This window comes from Lactuca saligna, chromosome 9 (assembly GCF_052625555.1).
Source record: "Lactuca saligna cultivar CGN05327 chromosome 9, ASM5262555v1, whole genome shotgun sequence".
In the NCBI taxonomy this organism is placed as follows: domain Eukaryota; kingdom Viridiplantae; phylum Streptophyta; class Magnoliopsida; order Asterales; family Asteraceae; genus Lactuca; species Lactuca saligna.
In genome coordinates, this window is record NC_136425.1 from 75,705,289 (window position 1) to 75,727,260 (window position 21,972).

A 21,972-nucleotide genomic window follows, 5' to 3' on the forward strand; every position below is an offset into this window, starting at 1 on the left:
ATCACGTTGCCACTTATCTACCTTCAAAAGGAACCGGGACCTCCTAGGTCCAATCTTATCTATCCACTATCTGGATAACCGGATTCCACCCGGTTACTAAACCAATGCACACTCTCTCATTTGCTCCCAACAAATTTCGATGAAAAATCCGATTATGGGAATCGCTCTAACCACCTCGCCACTCTTGGCTCTATAAATACTGGAATCCCCGATCTTATATTTCGAACCCATGGTCCCTGCCAGGTCCCACCTTCTTTGCTATGATCACACGTGCCTCGCCTATGGGTCTCACCCAAACTATTCTACGGAGTTCCCTTCCCACTGGTCTCACCTATCTAGGGCTATGCAGGTACAACTTCACCTTGAATCCTATCTACATATCAATTTCCGATTCAGATCGTGATAACTAGGAGATACGGGTCTCGCCCACACTCAAACTGACTAGGAGATACGGTCCCCTGCCTACACTCCACTAACTAGGAGATACATGCCCCCGTCCATACTCGATCAACTAGGAGATACGGGCTGCCGCCCACACTCTACTAACTGGCCGCTAATGAATGTTGCGGCTAACATGCAATCTTACAACATTTCCTATGTTGTATGGTTGTTGGTGAATGCTAGGACTATCTCGCTATCTTACAACACATTCCAAGCTATCATGCACACGGCCTAACATCCGGACTGAACTCGCATCCTGACGACAATCTCCTCAACCTGGTCCCCAAAGCCAACTGTCGAACACTAAAAATATGCGAGCCCTATTTCGAGAAGTTTCCCAAACTCTCAACTCAGATACCCCTCAATCCAATCAGCCACTTGGGCCACCTTCCTTCCTGATGAGAATGTGAACTCATCCTAAATTCACACTTCCTTCTGTTCATAAACTTCTGATAAATTCTCCCCCACTTTGCTTCAGCTAACATCTTACAACACACCAGTCTGGAAGGATTCCTAATCCTTCGTATCATCCAGTGATCAATATAGTTGGCAACCAACGCTTACTGCTATTAGTGTACCCAAAACTAACTGACACTAAAGTAGTAAGACCTTTGAAGACTCTCGGAACGCTTCCAAGATTTCAATCACACTTGCTACAACTACCGCATCCTGAGAACTCGCTTTATAAGGAAATGTCCCCATACTACTACCCTAAGACTCATGGTATGCAGATCACATATACTCTGAACATAAGCAGGAAGCATAACCCCAAGATACAACTACTCATATGGTTGCTAGACAATAGCAATAAAGTCATAAATAAAAACTGATAGGAAAGTAAAAGATACACACCTGCAACATTAAAAGTAGCTCGTGTCTCCTCTTTACTCAATTGGAAAGCCCTGCTCCTTGCTGCAGGCGCCTCTACCCAGCCCTGACAGCCATCAGTTATCCTTAATGTCGCAGAGGAAGGTACCATTACCTGTCCCGCTGTAGCCAAACTCGGACATTGGGCCTTCTTCTGGCCTCTATGACTGCAATGAAAGCAAATCAGGTTTGAACCCTGGGTGGTGGTAGCAGTACAGTCCCTGCTATAATGACCGATCTGGCCGTACATGAAGTAGCCATAATCACCACCACTAGCACTCCTACACGCACCCTCGTGTGTCCTACCGCACTTGCCATAGCGGCTACGGTCCTAATGACCTCTTGATCCAGAATTTGATGTCTTAGGCCTCTTGCCCGGTCCCACAAATGTTTGAATCTCATCTGACTTCCTTTTGTTGTCCGCCTCTAATTCAATCTCCCTCTGCCTAGCACAAGCAATCATATCCTCCAACATCTTATAGTTGGATTGGCTCACAAACTGCCTGAAGTCGCTCCTCAACATCTCGTGATATGGGGACTTCTTGGAACTCCCGTGCTAACTATTGCACCTCAATCACTAGTCCAAGCTCGGCCCTGAACCAGGCCGAGAAGTCACTCAATGTCAACGCGTCCAACACGGTATCATCCCCAATAGTATGTTCAACCGCCTCCCACCAATCATGTGCCCTGTCCTTCAGAAGACAAGAGGCGAGTCGGACCTTGTCCCCCTTAGGACGTTGGCTAAAAAAAAGGCATTGGCGACATCTGCCAACTACCGACTTCAAGCAATGGGTCCTTAGCACCATGATAGTTTGGAGCTCCACCGGTTGTGTACTCCATAAATTTCAATGTGTGCGCCCCCACCATGGCCTCCATCTCGATGCAGAACACACCCAACCTCTCATCCAAAATCTCCAAAATTCCCTCCTTGATCCTGCCAAAGATCACAGGATTCTGGTCCAGAATACTGTGCATAATCTCAGTTGATATAAACTCTCTCATCTTCTCATCGAGCTGTCCAGCTCCAGAGCCCGATCCTGATCCTTCACTGGTACCTAAACTGCCAACTAGTCTCGTGCGTTACATCACCATGCTGCATCATAACATGACAACCATCAGAATACTCATCATTATCGAGTGATCATGGACGCACTACAAGCTCCCCGGATTCATCTCGATGTTCCTTGATTCGAGTACGGATCCTTTGCTTTCAGTAGTATGGGTCCATACTAAATTCCACATCTATCTTGTAAGTCACACAAAAGCTAAATAACCAACTGGTGATCAAACAATCAAGCTAAAATATGATGAAAGAAGGAGTATAAGCCAATTCAACCAAATTGCACACGATTACAGTTAACTCAATCTCTTGGTACAATGGAAGAAAAAAACACACACATACACAACCGAAAACTACTCACGTAAATCTGACAACTACTAACACTATATATAGGGAACAGTAACCAAAAACAGTTTGCGGCCGAAAACACAATCTGGACTGAAAACAACATTTTCGGTCTACGCAACCAAAAACTCATGAAATAATTATACAAAGCCTACAAAACAAAAATGGCTAGCTCAAACCAATAAAATATGACCTAACAGTCTCCCCTTTGGTTTGAGGCTAGCATGAATTCAATCCTTGTGAACTATAAGCACATCTGATTTTCCCATGGCACCATCCCACATGCATTTGTTGATAATTTTGACAACCATGCTCATAAATTCTTTAGTTGCAACCTTCAAGAGCTTATTTGATAAAAAAATTTAATGATTTGCCAAAGTATGGATGTCGTGCTCACCAAATTGAAGAAGATCCTTCGCTTCACCGAGGTGGATTGAACTAGTCGAAAATTTGATAATAGTAGAAGTTGTGACCTCTTCAAAAACCTAATATTCCATAGCATTCAGATGCCCATCAGGAAGCTGTTGAACAATAGGAATTTGTTCCATCTATCGAGTAGGAGGCCACATCACATTTGTAAAGGTTTCATTGGTGCTAGGATCAATTAATCCTTTGAATTTCTTCATGATATAATCAATAGTCTTCATTACATCAAACTTCCTCTTGACTAGATATTCCAGGAAGAGTTGGAACTTGGTTTCGTGAGGATCACCTAAAGGATTACGGAAAGGAGCTTCAAATAGTTCTGTAAGATCAACTTGTCCGAGAACTAAATTCATTATGATGAGCATAGTACTCCATGTTTCCACTTTTTCTCTTGACCACCTAGATATTTAATTTTTTTGAAAGCCCCACATTGTAATATCTGACTGGTCTCCATATTTGGTCTAGAATCATTGTCGCCCAAGGTTAGAAATACTTAGTTTAGGTTGATCTCCATGAATGTTTTGATTGGAATTTTTCATGAAAAGCAATCCTATTTTTCCTTAAGACTTCACTTGTTTCTAAGCTTGCTTTAGAATTGATCTTGGATTGGTTTGAGCAGGTTCATTGTCGAATCGATCAACTATACGAGATGTACAAGCAGGTTGACAAATATCTAGTGAAACCTGAGTTATTAGTGCAGGGGCACCATGGAATATCTCGACTGCACTTGTCTCTCCGCTGGATGTTTTGAATTTGTTGCCAAATTCACTTATTAGCTTGTTCTTCAGATCGAAGTATCCAACAGAGAGAGCACCAAGATTGAGTTGGAGAGCTGAAATTTGCTTTGATTTTTCAAAGTTTTCTTTTTCGAGATCAGAAACTTTGAGCTGGAGAGCTAAAATTTGCTTTGATTTTTCAAGGTTTTCTTTTTCGAGATCAGAAACTCTAACGTCTACAGTTCCTATCAAAATATCTTTCTCAATGATCTTCTGATTTAAAATTCCAATATCTGCTTTGAGCTTAGAAATTGATGGATCTACTCCCCCGGAACTCCTTGCAACAATAGACATCCCTTTGCCTCAGGGTGCAGGGTCAATATCCAGTTGAGCTAAGAACCTGGAAAGCCTATCCGAGACAACATCATGCGTAGGATGGGGGTTGATGAACCACCAGGAGCTGAAGAACTCCCAGCTTCAAAAGATGAGCAAACAATGATGGGATCTTCATGCATGGTTTGGATGTTAGCATGGGTTGGTTGGGTTGGAGTATCGGCTACAATAGACTGTTAAATATATTGAGCTTGTTCCTTGATAATCACTTCCGGCCTTGGATAGACTCTTCTCCTTTTAAGTGGAGGTTGGGAGGCTTGTGTATCATGAAGATCACTTTCAGATGTTGTAATGGCTGGAGTAGCATCTGGTCGGGGAGGAATCCTCACAGTAGAATCCAGATTAGCAATAACATTGGACATCTGATCGGTTGTTGGAGGTGGCACCTTGAGAACATTAAAATCTCCCACTGTCTCCGTTGAAGGATTTTCAACATCATTGATGTCGTCAAAGAAAGAATTGAGGTTGTCATTGTTAGGCTTGAAATAAAAAAAATAGATTATCCTAATCATATCCTGATAAATCACCTCCTTGATCCATTCCAACTCCATCATGATCCTCATCATCATCAAAACCTAGAAGATTATCCCCTTGAACCATCCCAACATCAACTTCATCATCATAATCAATAGAAACATCATCATCATCATCATCATCATCATCATCATCTTCATTGTCATCCATATAAACAACGATCGCATGCTCCTCTACAAAAACTATGACAGGAGGAACAAAATCATCTTCATGATTAGAAACTGTAACTTCTTCATCTTCTTCATCTAATTCTGAATCCTCTGTAATCTCAGCAAAACACCCAAACTTCTCAAAAGGCTTTAATCCTTTAAACACAAATTAAGAACCTTTGTGGTTCATCTTCATTAGACCAAATGTGTTTGGACCCAGAGACTTCAAGTCTAAAGTTTCACTTCTCCTTTCCAAATTTTAATATTGATCATCTAAGATCATCTGAATGAACCTTGGGTACATTAATAATGTTTGCTTCCTCTTCATATGTATATTATTCTTCATTTCATTCAACACGAATCTTGAGAAATTGAAGTTAGGATCCATGACTAAAGCAACAATAGCGTAAGTGTTCCATTAAAAAATTTCATCTGCACCAACTTTTCTGCCAGAAATGCATATGATGAAGGAGTGGGCAAGGAAACGCCAGTATGGAGGAAAAAACTTATCGTAGGTGGGAAGACTCCTTCATAACCCATCCTATCAAGTATCCCTTTGACTTGATCCATATGAATTTCAGTTCGAAATCTTGGATGATCTGCAAACTAAAGCACTTCTCAAATGATATGTTCAGACACCACAACCTTTCTCCCTTAGATTAAGTATTCCATTGTGCCTTCATTATTATCTCCTTCTTTGTTAAATGAAGCCTTTTCCCAAAATTTCTTTACTAACTCCTGATAGATAATGGGATTGGCTTGAAAGGCATAAGCAAGTCTGCAATTTTTAAGTCCATGAACCATGGACCTAAACTCTTATGTGCCATTGGAGAATCAGACAGGTAAACAACAATGTTGTGGTTATCGAAGAACTTCAAGTCAACCATTTATTCTGCATCAAACGAGCCAAGTGAGAAAAGAAAGAATTTAAACTATTAGAATTAATTTTCTGAAACACAAGTTGATTAGGCTCCAATTAAATTTGATTGAAGTAAAAAATGTGTTAATTTAGGGTTTACAGTCGAAAACGCTACACAACGACAAAATAAAGGTTTTTGGCCGCAAACGATTTACGGCCGCAAACACATTTTGGATGCTAAATCCTGCAAAACAAAGTCGATTTGAGTGATAAAAGGTTGTATGGTGGTCGCCAAGTTAATACCTATAAGAATTGTGAATCAATTTTGGATTATAAACACAAAATAGATGATGAATCGATGGATTAAGCTCTGACTGAAAACGCATGAAGTAGAGAGAAAATGGGAGGATTTTTCGGCCGCAAACGAGAAAATGAAAGGTAAAAGGTTATCAGCTGAAAATCCCTCCTTATATACCCTATGTCTTTTTCGACCCAAAACCCATGGGCTGTCAACCAAAAACTTTAAGTCTAAGCCCAGTACATCAAACTTTATTTAAAATGAAAAACATTTTGAAGACTTAAAAATAAATAAAAAAATAAAAATAAAATAAAATCTAAAAATTTAAATTCAAACTAATATTTTTAATTTTTTTTAAATGAAAATAAAAATAATAATAAAATAACACTAATTGCTCTTCACCATTACAATTTTTTTATGAAATTGGGATCCAGGTTTTAAGGCAGCCTTAACCTGTTTTTCAGTACCTTCACCTTCATGAATAGATATGCTCAATCATCGATATTGCGGTCCACTTAAACACGAAAGATATTGATAAATTGGATAGATTTTAAGTGACAAAACCTTGCACCTATATTCCTAATTGGACATTTGGCTGACGATGACCAAGGATATTGATGTCCACTTAAATTCAGCAACGAGATCTACAGACAACCTATTATATGGTACAATTATAAATGTACTAGAATGTGTTTCCCACTTCCTGATATACTCTGGTAATTAAGAACTTCTAAAGAACTCTTTACATTAGATGAGTAGACAATCATTTAGAAAGTAGATAGATTCAGAAGTGCATATGTTATGCCCCAAGTCAGATCTCTTCCAATCACGCAGAGGGGACAACATGTGACTAACACAGATAGAGGGGTTGAGAGCTAGAATGTTGCATATGTTGTGTTCTAGGTCAGATTATTTCAATCACATATAGGAGAGAACATATAACTAACTGACAGAAAGAACTGCATAGATAAGAAGGTGCATAGAAATAGATTTGCATATGTTGCATTCCAGGTTGGATCTCTTCCAATCACGCAAAGGACGCAACATATGACTGACAGATAAAAAGCAAGAAACCGATTTTCTACAGACCTAATTTATCAGAACCCCCCAGTTACCCTATCAATACCAGAATTAAGGTCATTAGACCATACATCAAGGAAATGTTAAGCCACGGATCTAGATACATATGATTTTAGTGTATCCCGCAGATTCTCATGTTTATCTCACTGCTCAATCTACCCGAGCATCAAATTGTTAGTCCAAATGAAACAATCTAAATTTCAATTGTGAAGTCCAGTCAAATCTTTCGTGCCTACCAATGCATTAATCACAGAGTCTAGACAATTCATTCAATAGTTTACACACATTAATATTTCCCGTTATCACTTACTTGATTAAACTTCCCAAATGATCACCTACAAATGAACCATCATGATACAATATTTTTGGATTTTTGTTTTATAATTTTTTTGTGTTTTTATTTCTCCCCCTAAATTTGTGCATAGGAGAGAAAGTAAATTAAAAGCACAAATTTAAATTAATCTAAAATAAATTAGTCTTCAAAAAGGATCATTTTCAAAAAGCTCACAAGCACATCGATTTGAGCTTTGTTGAATGGTTTCGTGAACAGATCCGCCACATTATTATCAGTGTGAATCTGTTCCAAACGATTGAGTGGACACTCATAACAATCTCTAATAAAACGAACTTTGGTATCAATGTGCTTGGTTTTGGCATGTTGGACTGAATTTTTGGCAATTTGAATGGCGGCATCACTGTAAAATAAAATTGGGGTTTCAAGAAAATTCAAACCATAATCCAAAAGTTGATGTTATATCTAGATGACTTGGGAGCAACAGGTAGATGCAACAACGTACTCAACCTCAGCTATTACACTGCCATGACACCAACCGGTCTCCTATAAATTGGCACCCACCTAATGTGGATTTCCTGTGAAGCTCACATCCTCTATAGTTACTGTCAGCAAATGTATATAAATTGAAATCGGGATTTTTAGGATATCAAAAACCCAATTTAGGGCTACCTTTAAGATACCTAAAAATCCTTTTGACAACATTTAAATGAGAATGTTTGGGATTATCCTGATAACAAGCGCATTGATAGACAACAAACATAATATCAGGTCTGTTGGCCGTTAGATACATCAGGGAACCATACATCGAGCGGTACTCTGTTTGATCAAGGGATTCCCCTTCAAGGTCAGGAGACAACAGATTTCTTTCAGCCATTGGAGTCAAAGCAATCTTTGAATCTTGAAAACCAAACTTCTCTAGCATGTCTTCGACGTATTTTCCTTGATGGAGTAAGATTCTGATCAAATCTTTTCGAACTTGTAGCCCTTGAAACATAGTAATTTCACCCAACGAACTCATCTCAAATCTTTTCTTCATAACAACCTCAAACTCTTTGCATAGCTTCAAACTTATTAACCTGAAAATGATGTCGTCAACATAGATTTTTACAAGAATCAGGTCGGTATCCACATGCTTGATGAATAAGGTCTGATCGATCGTTCTCGATGTATATCAATGCTCGAGCAGATATTTAGTTAGGGTAGCCTACCAAGCTCTAGGAGCCTGATGCAACACATATAGAGCCTTGTGCTACTTGTAAACATGATTTGGAAGCTTTGAATTGACAAACCCTGGAGGTTTATCAACATAAATTTCCTCCTTCACAACTCCATACAAGAAGGCAGTCTTGACATCCATCTGATAAATAGTAAAGTTCATGTATGAAGCATGTGCAAGGAATATACGAATGGCTTCTAAACGTGCAACTGGTGCATATACTTCTGTGTAGTCTAGACCCTCTATCTGCCAGAATCCACGAACGACCAATTGATCCTTATTGCGCATGATCACCACAGGACCGTCTTGCTTATTTCTAAAAACTCAGCGCATGTCTAAAGACTTTGTGCCCTTCGGTAATTCAACCAGCTTCCAGACACCCAGTTTTTCAAATTGATTTTAACTCTTCGTGCATGGCATCAACCTAGATGGGTTCATTTAATGCCATTGCTACAACCTTGGGCTCGATCTGAGAGATAAAGAAGGAGTAGAGACAGGTATTGACATCTCCACTCTGACTTCTTGTTTTAACAGCTTCTCCTAGTAGGCTGATGACATTTTTGATCGGATGATCGCTTTGAATTCTAGTTGGGATTTGATGGCTGATGTCATTGATTGTGATAGGAAGATTGTTGATTTTGACAAACCCGCTGTCTGCTGAATCACTCACCTCAGATGATCTAAGATCGCGAGAGGTACTCACCATTTGTCTGTTTGAAGTCGGTTCGAGAAAGAGAAGCTCCATGAACGATTGAGTAGCAGCGAAAGTATCCCTTGTCATGATTTCTCTTTCTTCAAGCGAAAAAGGAGCAACAACAGCATCAAAACAGGTTTTTTGATCTGGTGAAGGAGAGTAGGTACTTGGAATAGCAGCATCCACTGAAGGAGACTCAAGAGTCACCTGGGGTGGTCTGTAAACAACTTCTTCCTTTTCATCATCAACAATAGATTTTGTACCTGAGAAAGAACCTGAAAGATTATCTAAAAACACATTAAATGCTTTAAATAAAGAGGCATAATCAAATAACTAGTCAGGTCCAACTCGTGTATCTATTTCAACCTCTTCCAGCCATCACATATCGAAAGACTTCACAACTTAGTTCCGCGAGACTTTGAAAGAGCTACGACTGTTGGTCAGATCTTGAAGTCGTACTTGCAGCTATAATTATTAGACTTATCCAAGTGGGAGACTGTTGGATATGGTGTCTAACTCCATAACTAAATTTGGTATGTACTTAACCCAATTTGGCATGGTCCATTTGGGTTGCATGGCATCGGAACAATTTGGATAGAATTTTGTGAGAAGAGGATATTATGGTTTATTAATATATTATAAGTTCTATTATATTAATATGAATTATTTAATTAGTATTGATCAAAAATTCATTTGGAAATAATATTTTGATCAAAAAGAGATTAATTAAATAGATGGGGATTGATTTGGTAAATCATTCATTCTTATATAGTGGGCTTAAGATCCATATTTCTTCATGAATGGGCTAAACCCATGTGGTTATCCATGGATACTCCATGGAGATTAAAACCCACGGATCATGAGGATTGTGGAAAGGCATGAGTTACATGGTGTAACCCTAATATGTAAAGTATATAAAGAAGCCTCATACTTGTAAAATCGGTACTTAAGAGATACTAGTGAGGGCTTGCCGATTTTGGTGCATAAAAATCTTCTCTCAAGTTATTCCAATTATTGGTGGTATTGTGTGAAGCATTTGAGGCATCACATTTGGGATGCTAGGCCCACAAAGTCTTAAGGAATCTAATCTACAAGAAAGGTATGTCATTCTACTAGTTTTATATTACATATACCCCAATCATACGCTAGTTAGAATTAAATCTTGGAAAAAAGAAAGTTTGCATGTATAATAGTGAAAACATAGATCCAAGGTTCTAGGGTTGCATGTACACCAAGAGAAATACTTTTAAAATATAATAGTATTTTTAAAAAAGTATACACACATGCATATATATATATATATATATATATACACACACACTAAAAGAGTATCATAAGAAGAACAAAAAAAAGTATTTAGATGTTGGACACTACATTCAAATCTAGGCAGTTATGTAATCATATCTAGGATAAATATAGCCTGATCAACCATATTTATTTGAGATACTACCAACATGTGTTTGGGAGTGATAGTTGTGTTGTAACAAGTTTAAAAACTTATCAACTTCGTATATCAAGACGCTCAAAAATCAAACATACAATTAAAATACTATAGAGTATTTTAGGCATCTAAGTCCCCAAATTGCGTGTGTATCAATCAGATCCGTTTGATGGTGCGGAATCTCAATCAAACGAATGATGTCAGATCAAATAGAAGAGAAGGAGAAGAAGAATATGATGAATCTTGAATGTATTGATGAATATGATTGAAGTTCCATACACAAGATTCACTTTCTCTCTCTAGAAAACACCATAGAATACACACACTTAAGCTCCTCTAGTCTCTTACAATTATACACTCCTCACCCTCTATATAGTAGACATGGGTCGTGAATGGGTTTATGGCAGTAAACTTGTTCATGGTCGTAAACACAACCGTAAACACGTATTCTACCGTAAACACCAAGCTGTTTACGGTCCAAGACACAAAAAAATATATTTTCTTAGAAAAGCAAAGTATAAACCATATTTTTAACCCAACAATCTCCCCATTCGTTTATAGCTTTCTTTTCTTAATTAACCCTACAATCTCCCCCTAAAAAGGTAGCTGGCTTTTGTTGATAATCTTCATTGAGATCATGGCTTCAACATTTATCTTCAATTTCTACACAACATCAAGATGAACATATGAATCTTCAATGAATGACCTCATCTTGTGTAGTTGGGCTTTTCTTCAAAAATTTGACTTTGAATGCACATTGGGTGAGGATGATGTATTGATTCTTGAAAGATAGCACTTTCAGCTTGAGAATCTTCAGAGAGAACATCAAAGAGAACAAATCTTCTGGATCACTTTAGCAAGTACAACGATAGCAGCAGACTGATTGAGGAGGCTTCAATGCAATCCGTCACATAATCTTTAACTCTACTTCACGTTACTTTTAGGGTAGAAAAATTGAATGTTGAAAGAATAATCTTCATCTCTTGCTCCTTCGAATGAGAATTCTTCGATTATCACAGATGAAACTTTGGCTCAAAAATCTTGATAGAGTCTCCATAAGTCGCATGTACACCTGAATTCAGTTTTCAAGACAAACAAACTAAAAGAAAACTTAGCACACAATATTTTTGGATTTTTCATAGTTTCTGGAAAAATTAAAAAATAAAACAGAAAAAAATATTTTTTAATTTTTTGATTTTTTTTAATTCTCCCCCTAAATTTGTGCATAGAAGAAAACTATGAACAAATTTAACAAAAACAAAAATATTTGGGATCAAAGTTGTGTGACAGTCTTAACTTATTTATCGGTACCTTCACATTCATGAACAGATCTGGTCAATTTCCGGTATTGTAGTCCATTTAAACACGAAGAATATTGACAAACTTTTCAAAATATACCATTTTGCTGATGACGACCACGGTTATTGTTGTCCACTTAAATTAAGCAGCGAGATCTACAAACAACCTGTAAGTGTTCAATTTTTAAATGCACTAGAACCTGTTCCCCAGTTTCTGATATACCCTACTCATGAAGAACTTCCTAAGGAATCCTTACTTTAGGTGAGTAAACAATTATTATGGAGGAAGACAGATTTAGAGATAGATGTATATGTTATGTCCCAGGTCGCATCTCTTCCAATCACGCAGAGGGGACAACATACGGCTAACTAGGATAGGAGGATTAAGAGGTAGAATGTTGTGTGTGTTGTGTCCCTAGTCAGATCTTCCGATCACGTAGAGGGGACAACATATGGCTAACAGATAGAAATAGTTTCATAGATAAAAAGGTGCGTAGAAATAGAGTTGCATATGTTGCAATCCAGGTCGGATCTTCCGATCACGCAGAGGAAGCAACATATGACTGATAGATAGAAAACAAGAAAATAATTTCCTACAGACCTATTTTATCAGAACCCCCCATTCGCCCTATCAGAACCAGAATTAAGGACATAAGTTCGTACATCAAGGAAAAGTTGAACTACTGTTCTATATGCGTATTAATTTAGTGTATCCTATAGGTTCCCGTGTGTTATTTCAATGCTCAATCTACCCGAGTGTCATATGGTCAATCCAAACAACCCTATCTAAATCCACACTATCAAATCCTTCGTGCCTACCAACACATTGAACACAGAGTCTAGACAATTCAGATTCAGTCCTTTACACATTTTTTAGACTACCCGTTATCACTTTCTTGATATCACTTCCCGATAATAACTACTAACGAAAAAATAGTAAGAAAATTAAAATTTGTCTTTAAAACGAATCAGAGTAAGATAAACTCAGGAGTATAGAGAAGAAAACCCAAATCGTAATTCACCGATTGAATTTGCATCCAGATGGTCTAAGAACATCATGCATAATCTCAGAACAGATCCAAAAATTCTTTACTTCATTAAGCACTAACCCCATGTGATCCCTTCCTTGCTTCCCTTCTTTCCTTTCCCGCAAAGGACACATACTCTTAAGCAAAGGTTTGAATAGTGTACAGCTGAGAGATGTCTTCTCATTTCGTCTAAGACATCACATGCACCATCTTAGGGATTCTTGGGAAAATAAGACTTCCATAAAGTTAGATGTCTAGATCTATATCTAGTAAGCACAAAGTTTCAAGCTTTTTACCTTCTACAGCTTCATTGGCACAATACAACCTTAGATCTATTGCCTTGCTTTCCTCCTCTAGCTCTTTGGTGCAATGTCTTCACTTCCCAAGGTTCAAAATGTACACCAACTCACACACACTACGGTTTAGGATGTTTTCCTCAGGTATGGAGGCTGAGGGTGATGAGAGGGAAGGGTCCATAAGGATGTTTATCTAGTCCCCAGCTCCAATTATTAGGGTTTCCATCTTTTATGCGTACACCCAATGTACACAAGATTACGCCCAGCGTACTAGGGCGCGCCCTGGTACATGCAGCGTACCCTTATGTACGCGCATCGTACTCCTCCTGGCCCCAAAATTACAATCTAGCCCTTCGGCTCTTCATGACTTTACTCTTCCATTCCCAAGGACTACAAATGATAAAACTTGGGATGTTACAATATGGGACTGACAATCCCCCACCTCTCTGGGGTGACAAATGCCATAACATTCTGATGCCTGAAGAACATCGTGCATGCCACTAGTCATTTGAGCGTGGTTATAATATCACTCGCAATGCGCGTTAACTAAAACATTTTAGTTTACGGGACAAACATAACTTCCACGGTTTTATTTTAATAATAGAATTACACATTATAATACACTACTTTACAATACAACTGGTGGATTCCAGGAACATACGTACAAAGGGTTTTCATACGAATACAATACAGTACACTATTTTCTGAATACAGTACACTATCTTCCTAATACAGTGCACTATTTTCTTAATACATTCCAACATACATTTTTGGGAAGCATTCGTTTATATGGTTCTATTTAATAATAAGACTACACTATACTATTTCAGAGTACAATAACAAACATACATCTTGGTCTTAAGGCCTAATAATACATTTCATTTACAAAAGAAGATATTGCATTTTCTGGAGGAACAAACTAACATTTTCAAGGAACAAACGTAGATTACTAAAAAAATGTTTATGAACTCACCAACTTAAATGTTGAGACACTTTCAAAACCACGTGTATTCTCAAGGAACCAATAGATAGGTATACTTACAGGTTTTTCAGAAGACGGAGCATCATGGTGTCACATCTTATAGTTTTTGTTATACAATTTTGGGTTCATATAAACAATGTTACAAACAAAATGTAAACACTATACTATCAATGCAAGGTTGTTGTTGCTTTGATTACTATTATTCAATTGTTGTGATACAATAGATGATGTCATCCGCCCCACAACATTTCCGTCATTCTGGTTTGGGGGTGTGACACAACTTCATCAAAAAGTCAATGGTCAAATTCAACTCGGATGACCCCCATGTCATGAAAATTACTTTGCCACATCGTGGCCACGTCCATACTAAATAGATTCATTATAACACATTACCATGTCGTGGTCCATCCTAGGCCACGTCGTGGTTTCGGTAAGAAAGATTTTTCTTCATTAAGAGCTTAATCCCTAAATACTAAAACCCATATCATTGTATATGGTTCCTAATAGCTTCATAATGAATAAAATTTCCAACTTTATCTGTTAGGATGGTCCAAACAACCAACATCTAGTCTTTAAGTCTCAAAGGGACAAAGAATGCATCTTTCTCTACATACTCCATTAAGTCCAAGTCTCTAACCTTCATATCTGAATCAACATGATGCTTAGAGGGATAATGTTTCCAACTTTCTCCATAATAATGTCTCAAAGTATCAAGATCTAAACTTTAATACACCAATTTGACCTAAAGGACCAAGATAATTTGTATGGCTAAAGGGGAAGACAAAAGATCATACTTGTCTATTCCATGAGGTCCAAGAAGCATTCCAAACTTATCAAAAGATGTTGGATTCCACTCAACTCCAAGATCACCCATAAAATGGACCAAAAGAGCCAAAAACTACAAATGAAGAGATTCAAAGAATTAAAGAGCAAGATACGAACTTTATAATGATAATAGTCCAGAAATGGAGTGACTTTGATGGATCCAAACTTTAAAGAATATTCCTTGCAACCAAAAGCACCTTCTTGATCTCTAAGATTCATCAAATCACCACCAAAATCATCCAAAATATGAGAAGAGGAGCTCAAATCATGAAGATAGAGGCTAGTGTTGCAACCAAGGTATTCTAGATGTGATGGATAAGAAAATACCCTAAACATGAATCCTTACCTTTAAATACATTGAAAACCCTAAATTTTGTAGGATTGGACTACATAGTAGCCACTTCGTGGCAACCTACTTGGAACCTTGTGGCGGCTCCCACATCGTGGCAACCTACTAACCACCTCATGGCGATGGGTTTTCACCCAAGTCCACTTGAGCTTCAAACCATCATATCTTGTTCGTTTCAACTCCGTTTTGGTGATATTTATATCCACGTGAACCTATTGACAAGCTTCACAATTATAACTAATTTCTTTGGACTAAAAACATACCGAGCTAAAATCATTAATTCATGCAAGAAGTCCAAAACTTCCCTTTTTCTATTTTACCCTTTCGCTCCAAAAAAAATCAAGTCCTTTACATGATCAGATTACAGCCCACAATCCAGAAATAAGAAACATCTTAAAGTTGGATGTTACATGAAATGTTGCTAATGTTTTGTGTTCATGTTTTTCTTTGGATAATTTCATATAATCAAAATTGTATTATTTTCGAAGACAATTTTGATAAACTATTCAAGCTAAATTTAAAGAAACATAGTTTATAAGAATCAACCTAAAACTAGATAATGTAAAACATTTTTTCCATTTACCTCAATCATTTTTTTACATATCTGAAATGAACATCAAGTTAGATTTATACCTGCATAACAAATATAGATAGCTCAAAGTTGGTTATCATATTAACAAGGTTTATGTATGTTATATGTTGTACTTTACATAATTAATTAATTTATTTCAAAATATAACTTTATATAATTGTTGTTTATGTTTGTTTAATGTTGTAAACAAAAGGTGTTTGAATTTATGTTATAACAAAATAAAAATGGTAATGGATGTTCAGATTCATCAAAGTTGTAGAGTTGTTTGTATTATTTATGATAAATAGTTAAATTTATATAATTAGTTATAACAAAATGAATGGTCAAAGATAGCTTTTAGGGTGCAAAGTCACTCTTGGATGTAGTGTTTTAGGCTTACCCTCTTGTATGTGTAAATGAGTTGAGTCTTTCCTATAAATAGGAAGTGAGTGACTCTCATTATGTAAGGAACACTTATGAGAGCATTAGTTTAGAGAGAGAAAAATTGCAAGACACATTTGTACTCTTTCTATGAAACTAATGAGAGCTTAAAAAAATTATTTACTTCTTGTGCTCTTGATTTTACATGTTGATTTACTAAATCTTTCACTAAATCAGAGCGGGTGTTCTTGAATAGATCAAGAATTGATCCTTGATGGCTATTTTGATTTGGTGATTCTTATTGTTCATTGATCTCCATGTTTAGAGAGTGTTTTTGTGTTCTAGAAGTCGAATTTTTCCTTGATTTGATCCATAATTTGACTTTCTCTCTCTAGAATACTTGTTTGTATCACTTTCTCTCTCTAGAAAACCAATTCAACATCATTTTCTCTCTCTAGAAATCTTCAAGTTTTTGTGATCATGGTGGGTTTGCCATATGATTCTTGGATTGTGATCGTTGAAGATATCGAATACAAAGTCAATGAAGATCAATTTTATGGGTTGGTGTTAAGCAAATTGATTTCATGGGGTAATATGGTTTCTTATGGTGGTTTGAAGGATGCTCAAGGAAGCTTGGTATTTTGTCACACCCCAAAACCAAGAACGGCGGAAACGCTCTGGGGCGGAGGACGTCATTAATGTATCACAACAATGTAAAGTAGTAAACGAGCAACAACATCATCCATTGCATTAATAGTATAACTTTAATTACAAGTGTGTTCTTTCATAGCATAAGACAACATAATGAATAATCAAAATAAAAGAGGAGTCTTGACTGCTCCGTCTTTACAAAACCTAGTCGTCGTACCTGTCTATTTGTGACCTGAGAATACAAGTTATTTTGAAACCAATTATCAGCCAAAAAGCTGGTGAATTCGTAGGTATTAATGTGTCTTTGATTTGTAAAATTGTGAAGTAAAGACTTGTAAACATTTGAATAAAAGTTTGTATAAGTATGAAAATGTTTGTAGGTAGTCAAATAACGTTTGAAAACCCTAGAAAATCCTATGATTTCTACTAGTACAAAAAGTAGTCTTCTACCAAGATTTAACGGTTTTTAAAGTAGCCTTCTACCAAGACCCGATTGTTTTGAAAGTAGCCATCTATCAAGACCCGACTGTTTTGAAAGTAGCCTTCTATCAAGAACCAATTGTTTTGAAAGTAGCCTTCTACCAAGACCCAACTGTTTTGAAAGTATCCTTCTACCAAGACCCGAATGTTTTTGAAAGTAGCCTTCTACCAAGACCCGATTGTTTTGAAAGTAGCCTTCTACCAGGACCCGACTGTACGACTATTATTATTATTCTAATCTACCTCATCGATCATGTGAATATGCCACATAGTAAAGGTATTAATAATATATTAACTGGAGTTTTGTATCCTTTTGTAATTGTCGTAAGTATTGTAGTATTTGTAATAAGTGACTACTTTTGTACTATTTTGCCTTAATTGAGGGTTAAGCCATAATGTGATAGCTAGATCCCATGCTAAACGCTCCCTGTTAAGAGATTATGGGAACCAAACGCGACCCCTGCAATGATTGCAAGCCGCGAACATCCACATTACTATGATCACGTATACCCAATATAACTACCACAATGCATTGTGATTCATTGGTATAGTTAGATCATAAAATTGTTCCATGCTATAGCACCTTGTTATGTCTGTTTTGTTATCGTGTATTGTAATCGTATTTATGTAAGCGTATCTATGTAAACGTATTTATGTAAGCATATCTATGTAAGCGTATCTATGTAAACATATTCATGTAACATGTAATGTGCTAGTATAGACTCATGAATGAACTAACTCTTGTGTGATTCCTTGTACTTGGAATGGTAAGTAGAATCTCCTAACTATACCTATAATAGTTACTAATAATGTACGTGTGTAACCAAAAGTATGCCTTTGCTACCCAAAGGTACTAAACTGACTGAGGAAACTTTTATGTCTATATATGTATACATGGTATATAACTAATATTTAGACAACATTTGGGAGACTAACCGATACCCTAAAGCCACATCCCAACGAGGAAAAGGAAATAAAGTGAACTAGCCTTCCTAAGTCCTTTAAACATTACTTATATAACTATACATATATGGGCATGCATTTGACAATATAAAAGCATAAAATAACTTTTGTAAAACCTTTGCAAAGTTTAATACTAAGAAGTGATGACTTGATGTCAGTTTGCAAAACGATTTGAAAGTATTTTGTTTGATAAGACAGTTTAAGTATAAGGAAGACCTTTGTTTGAAACTCAGTTGTTAAAGAGTTTAAAAGGAAACATACAGTATGTAAGACAATTTAATAAAGAGTTTTAAACATATAAAAACGTTTAAGAAAGTCATTTGCAGAAATCTATTTGGTAAAACAGTTAACGTATAGTAAATCCATTTGCAGGCTAGTTATAAATCACTTGGGATTGATATAATAACTAAACATGATTCAACTTGTATCCCCCCATAAAGCATTTATAAACATGTAAAAACATTTAAAAGGTTAATTAAGGGGTATGAACTCACCTATAGTGAGTGGTTTGTTCGGAACTGTCGGATAAGGCGTTAGGTGTCAAGTGAGGACTTGAACACACATAATGGTCCTAGATATCATATAATAAAGTCATATGTAATCTAATTATTCAATTAATAACTAATTAATTAAGTTAAGATACCCTAGGTCATGGAAACACTTTTATTCAAGTGCTATAGGTACCAAAGGGTTACACCTAAGGGTTATATGTCATGGTAATTGAGTTTATGGCCCATGAACCACCCCTTTATGGAGTTTAAGGCCCATGACCATTTCCCCATGAGTTTAGGGCCGTAAAATCATGGTACTAAGTGCCAAATTGTGTTTTGAGGTCTTATAAGTCATGTTTGGGCATCAAATGATAAAGTCCAAGCATTAGGGGCATAATAAGACCACCTTGTGGAGTTTACGGCCAAATGACCATATTCTCATGTGTTCACGGCTGTAACCTCTCTTAGGGACATGTTTTGGTTGATGTTTAATGTCTTAAACACTTCTAGGAAGGTTCAAGGTTGGCATCTAAAGCTTAGGAAGGGACTAATGTCCATTTTACCACATAAAAAGGGGTTTACGGCCCAAGAACATCCTTGGATGTAAAATTCTTTGTTCTTGTGTTATTTGATGATTTTCAAGTGTTATCAAGTTCATGTTAAGCACCCAAGAAGCTAGGGAAAGTGTACTTACAAGAAAGAAGGTTGATTTGGTGTTTAAGGTCTAAGAACACTAGTGTGTGTTCTTGGTGTTTTGAAGATCTAAGTAAACACAAAATTGAATGGATGAAATGATGCATAAACACTAGGTATTAGGTTATAACAACAATTCAAGTCGAGAAACACTTACATTTTTGGGAGATCGGGTGAAAGACGGGAAGATAGTTGAGAGAGAATAGAAGGTGTTCTTGAGAATGGAAGTGAAAAGTGAGGAGTTTGGGGATGAAATACATGCCTAAGGCCTGAGTTCACAGCCACTAGGGAGTTTATGGCCCAAACTCTAAATGTTTGGCCATGAACTCCTTATTAAGGTGGTATGTGCGGTTTTGCAACTCCAAGACTCGAGACGGTACTTCCTTTCATCCGTTCGTTTGAAGAATAAATACTAAAAACAATCAAACGGACTTTAAATTGGCTAACAATTATTAGGAATGTAATTGAATTTTAATTGAAGTGCTTGACTTTAAAGTTTGAACCAATGAAAATTTCGGGTTGTCACATCATCCCCCCCCCCCCCCCCCCCGTTAAAGGGAATTTCGTCTCGAAATTAAAGTCTAAGAAAATAAAGTAGTTATAGATAACTAAGAGAATAGATGAGGATATGTCAATTTCATTTGATCCTCGCGCTCCCATGTGAATTTTGGTCCTAGCTTGGTGTTCCAATGAACCTTCACAATCGGGATGCAACTTTGCTTCGTCTGTTTGACCTCACGGTCCATGATCTCTACATGTTCTTCCACGAAGGCGAGGATATCGTTGATCTCGATCTCGTCTAGTGGGATTACAAGATTCCTGATGGAAAGGTATGTTTTCAAGATCGAGACGTGAAGGGTAGAATGTACGTTACTGAGTTCACGGTGTAGGTTGGGTTTATGAGTTACAGGGCCGATTCGGGAAAGAATCCCGGAGGTCCTAACTATCTTGGATTTAACTTACTTATGCTTTCCGAAGCGTATCAAGCCTTTCCAGTGTGAGGCCTCCAAAAGGATTTGGCCTTTCACTTGGATTCCCAGGGGTCACCCATCCTAGTACTACTCTCGCCCAAGCACGCTTAACTACGGAGTTTTATGGGATCCGGTGCATTAGTGCTGGTATGATCGCACCTGCTGAAGTCTGTCTTTTTGAAGAATAAGAGTGGAGTTCTCAAAGGTGAGGAGCTTGGTCTTCTCATTCTTTTGCTGAGTAGTTGTTAAGTTGTCCGGACGGTTCTCGTGTCTCCGTTGGTGTGTGACTGTAGGGCGGTCGGGTTACAGGAGTAGTATTGGGTTCTAAGTTCGTTCGAATGACGATGCGAGCACTCGTAATCTTGGGCAGTCTTTATCCTAAAGTTCATATTAGAAGTCCTACATGGTTCATCAATCGCAGTCTCGTGTATACGAGTCGTATATAATTAAGATTGAAAAGGTAGTCGAATAAATGATTCTTCTTTAACCTCACATCCCAACGAGGAAAAGAAGTTAAAGTGGAATCATCAATTCTAAACCTGTAGATCCTTGATTATATACCACCCCTATGGATACATTCTTCAGCGATAGATCAACCGTATGGTTCTTTGGATTGAACTTAACGTATAACACGAGTGGTACTTCGGGGAAGTTTGCTGAGGTTTCTTCAGAAAGGATAAGAAACATGAGGTACTTTATGAATGAGCACCTCGGTGTTCAGGAATGACGGCTTCGCTAGAAAGACGATTTCGAAGAAAGAGATGTGCGCACGAAACTGGTATTGTGCGAATCGAATTGACTCTAGTGGTATAATAATATTGGACATCCTTGAAAGTAAAGACACTAGATTTGAACATAAGGCGTTACAGACAAAACACAACAGTGCAACTTTCAACAGAGTTATAGTACTTTAGAGTAACTACAGGAATGATGTTGCAAACAAGGTATACTAAAAAAGGCAAGTATACGCAGCACGAGGGTCCCTTTACTGACGGGGTATCGCAAAAGATAAGACTCAAGTTGCACTAGTTTAAAACATGTTTTATGAGTCTGTTACAACGAATGCCTTAGATAATTTAATGAGGGTATGGGGTAGTCTCTCCCGCCGCAGTGATCCTTAGTATTTCCCCATCTACGTCTGAGTTCTTTGTTATTGGACAATCCTTCTTGAAGTGACCT

At 37.3% G+C, this 21,972-nt stretch overlaps 1 pseudogene; it reads right to left on the bottom strand.

Moving 5' to 3' along the window:
• Positions 1-20,835: 20,835 nt before the first annotated feature.
• On the bottom strand, positions 20,836-20,954 carry LOC145018928 (5S ribosomal RNA; annotated as a pseudogene).
• Between the last annotated feature and the right edge of the window lie 1,018 nt (positions 20,955-21,972).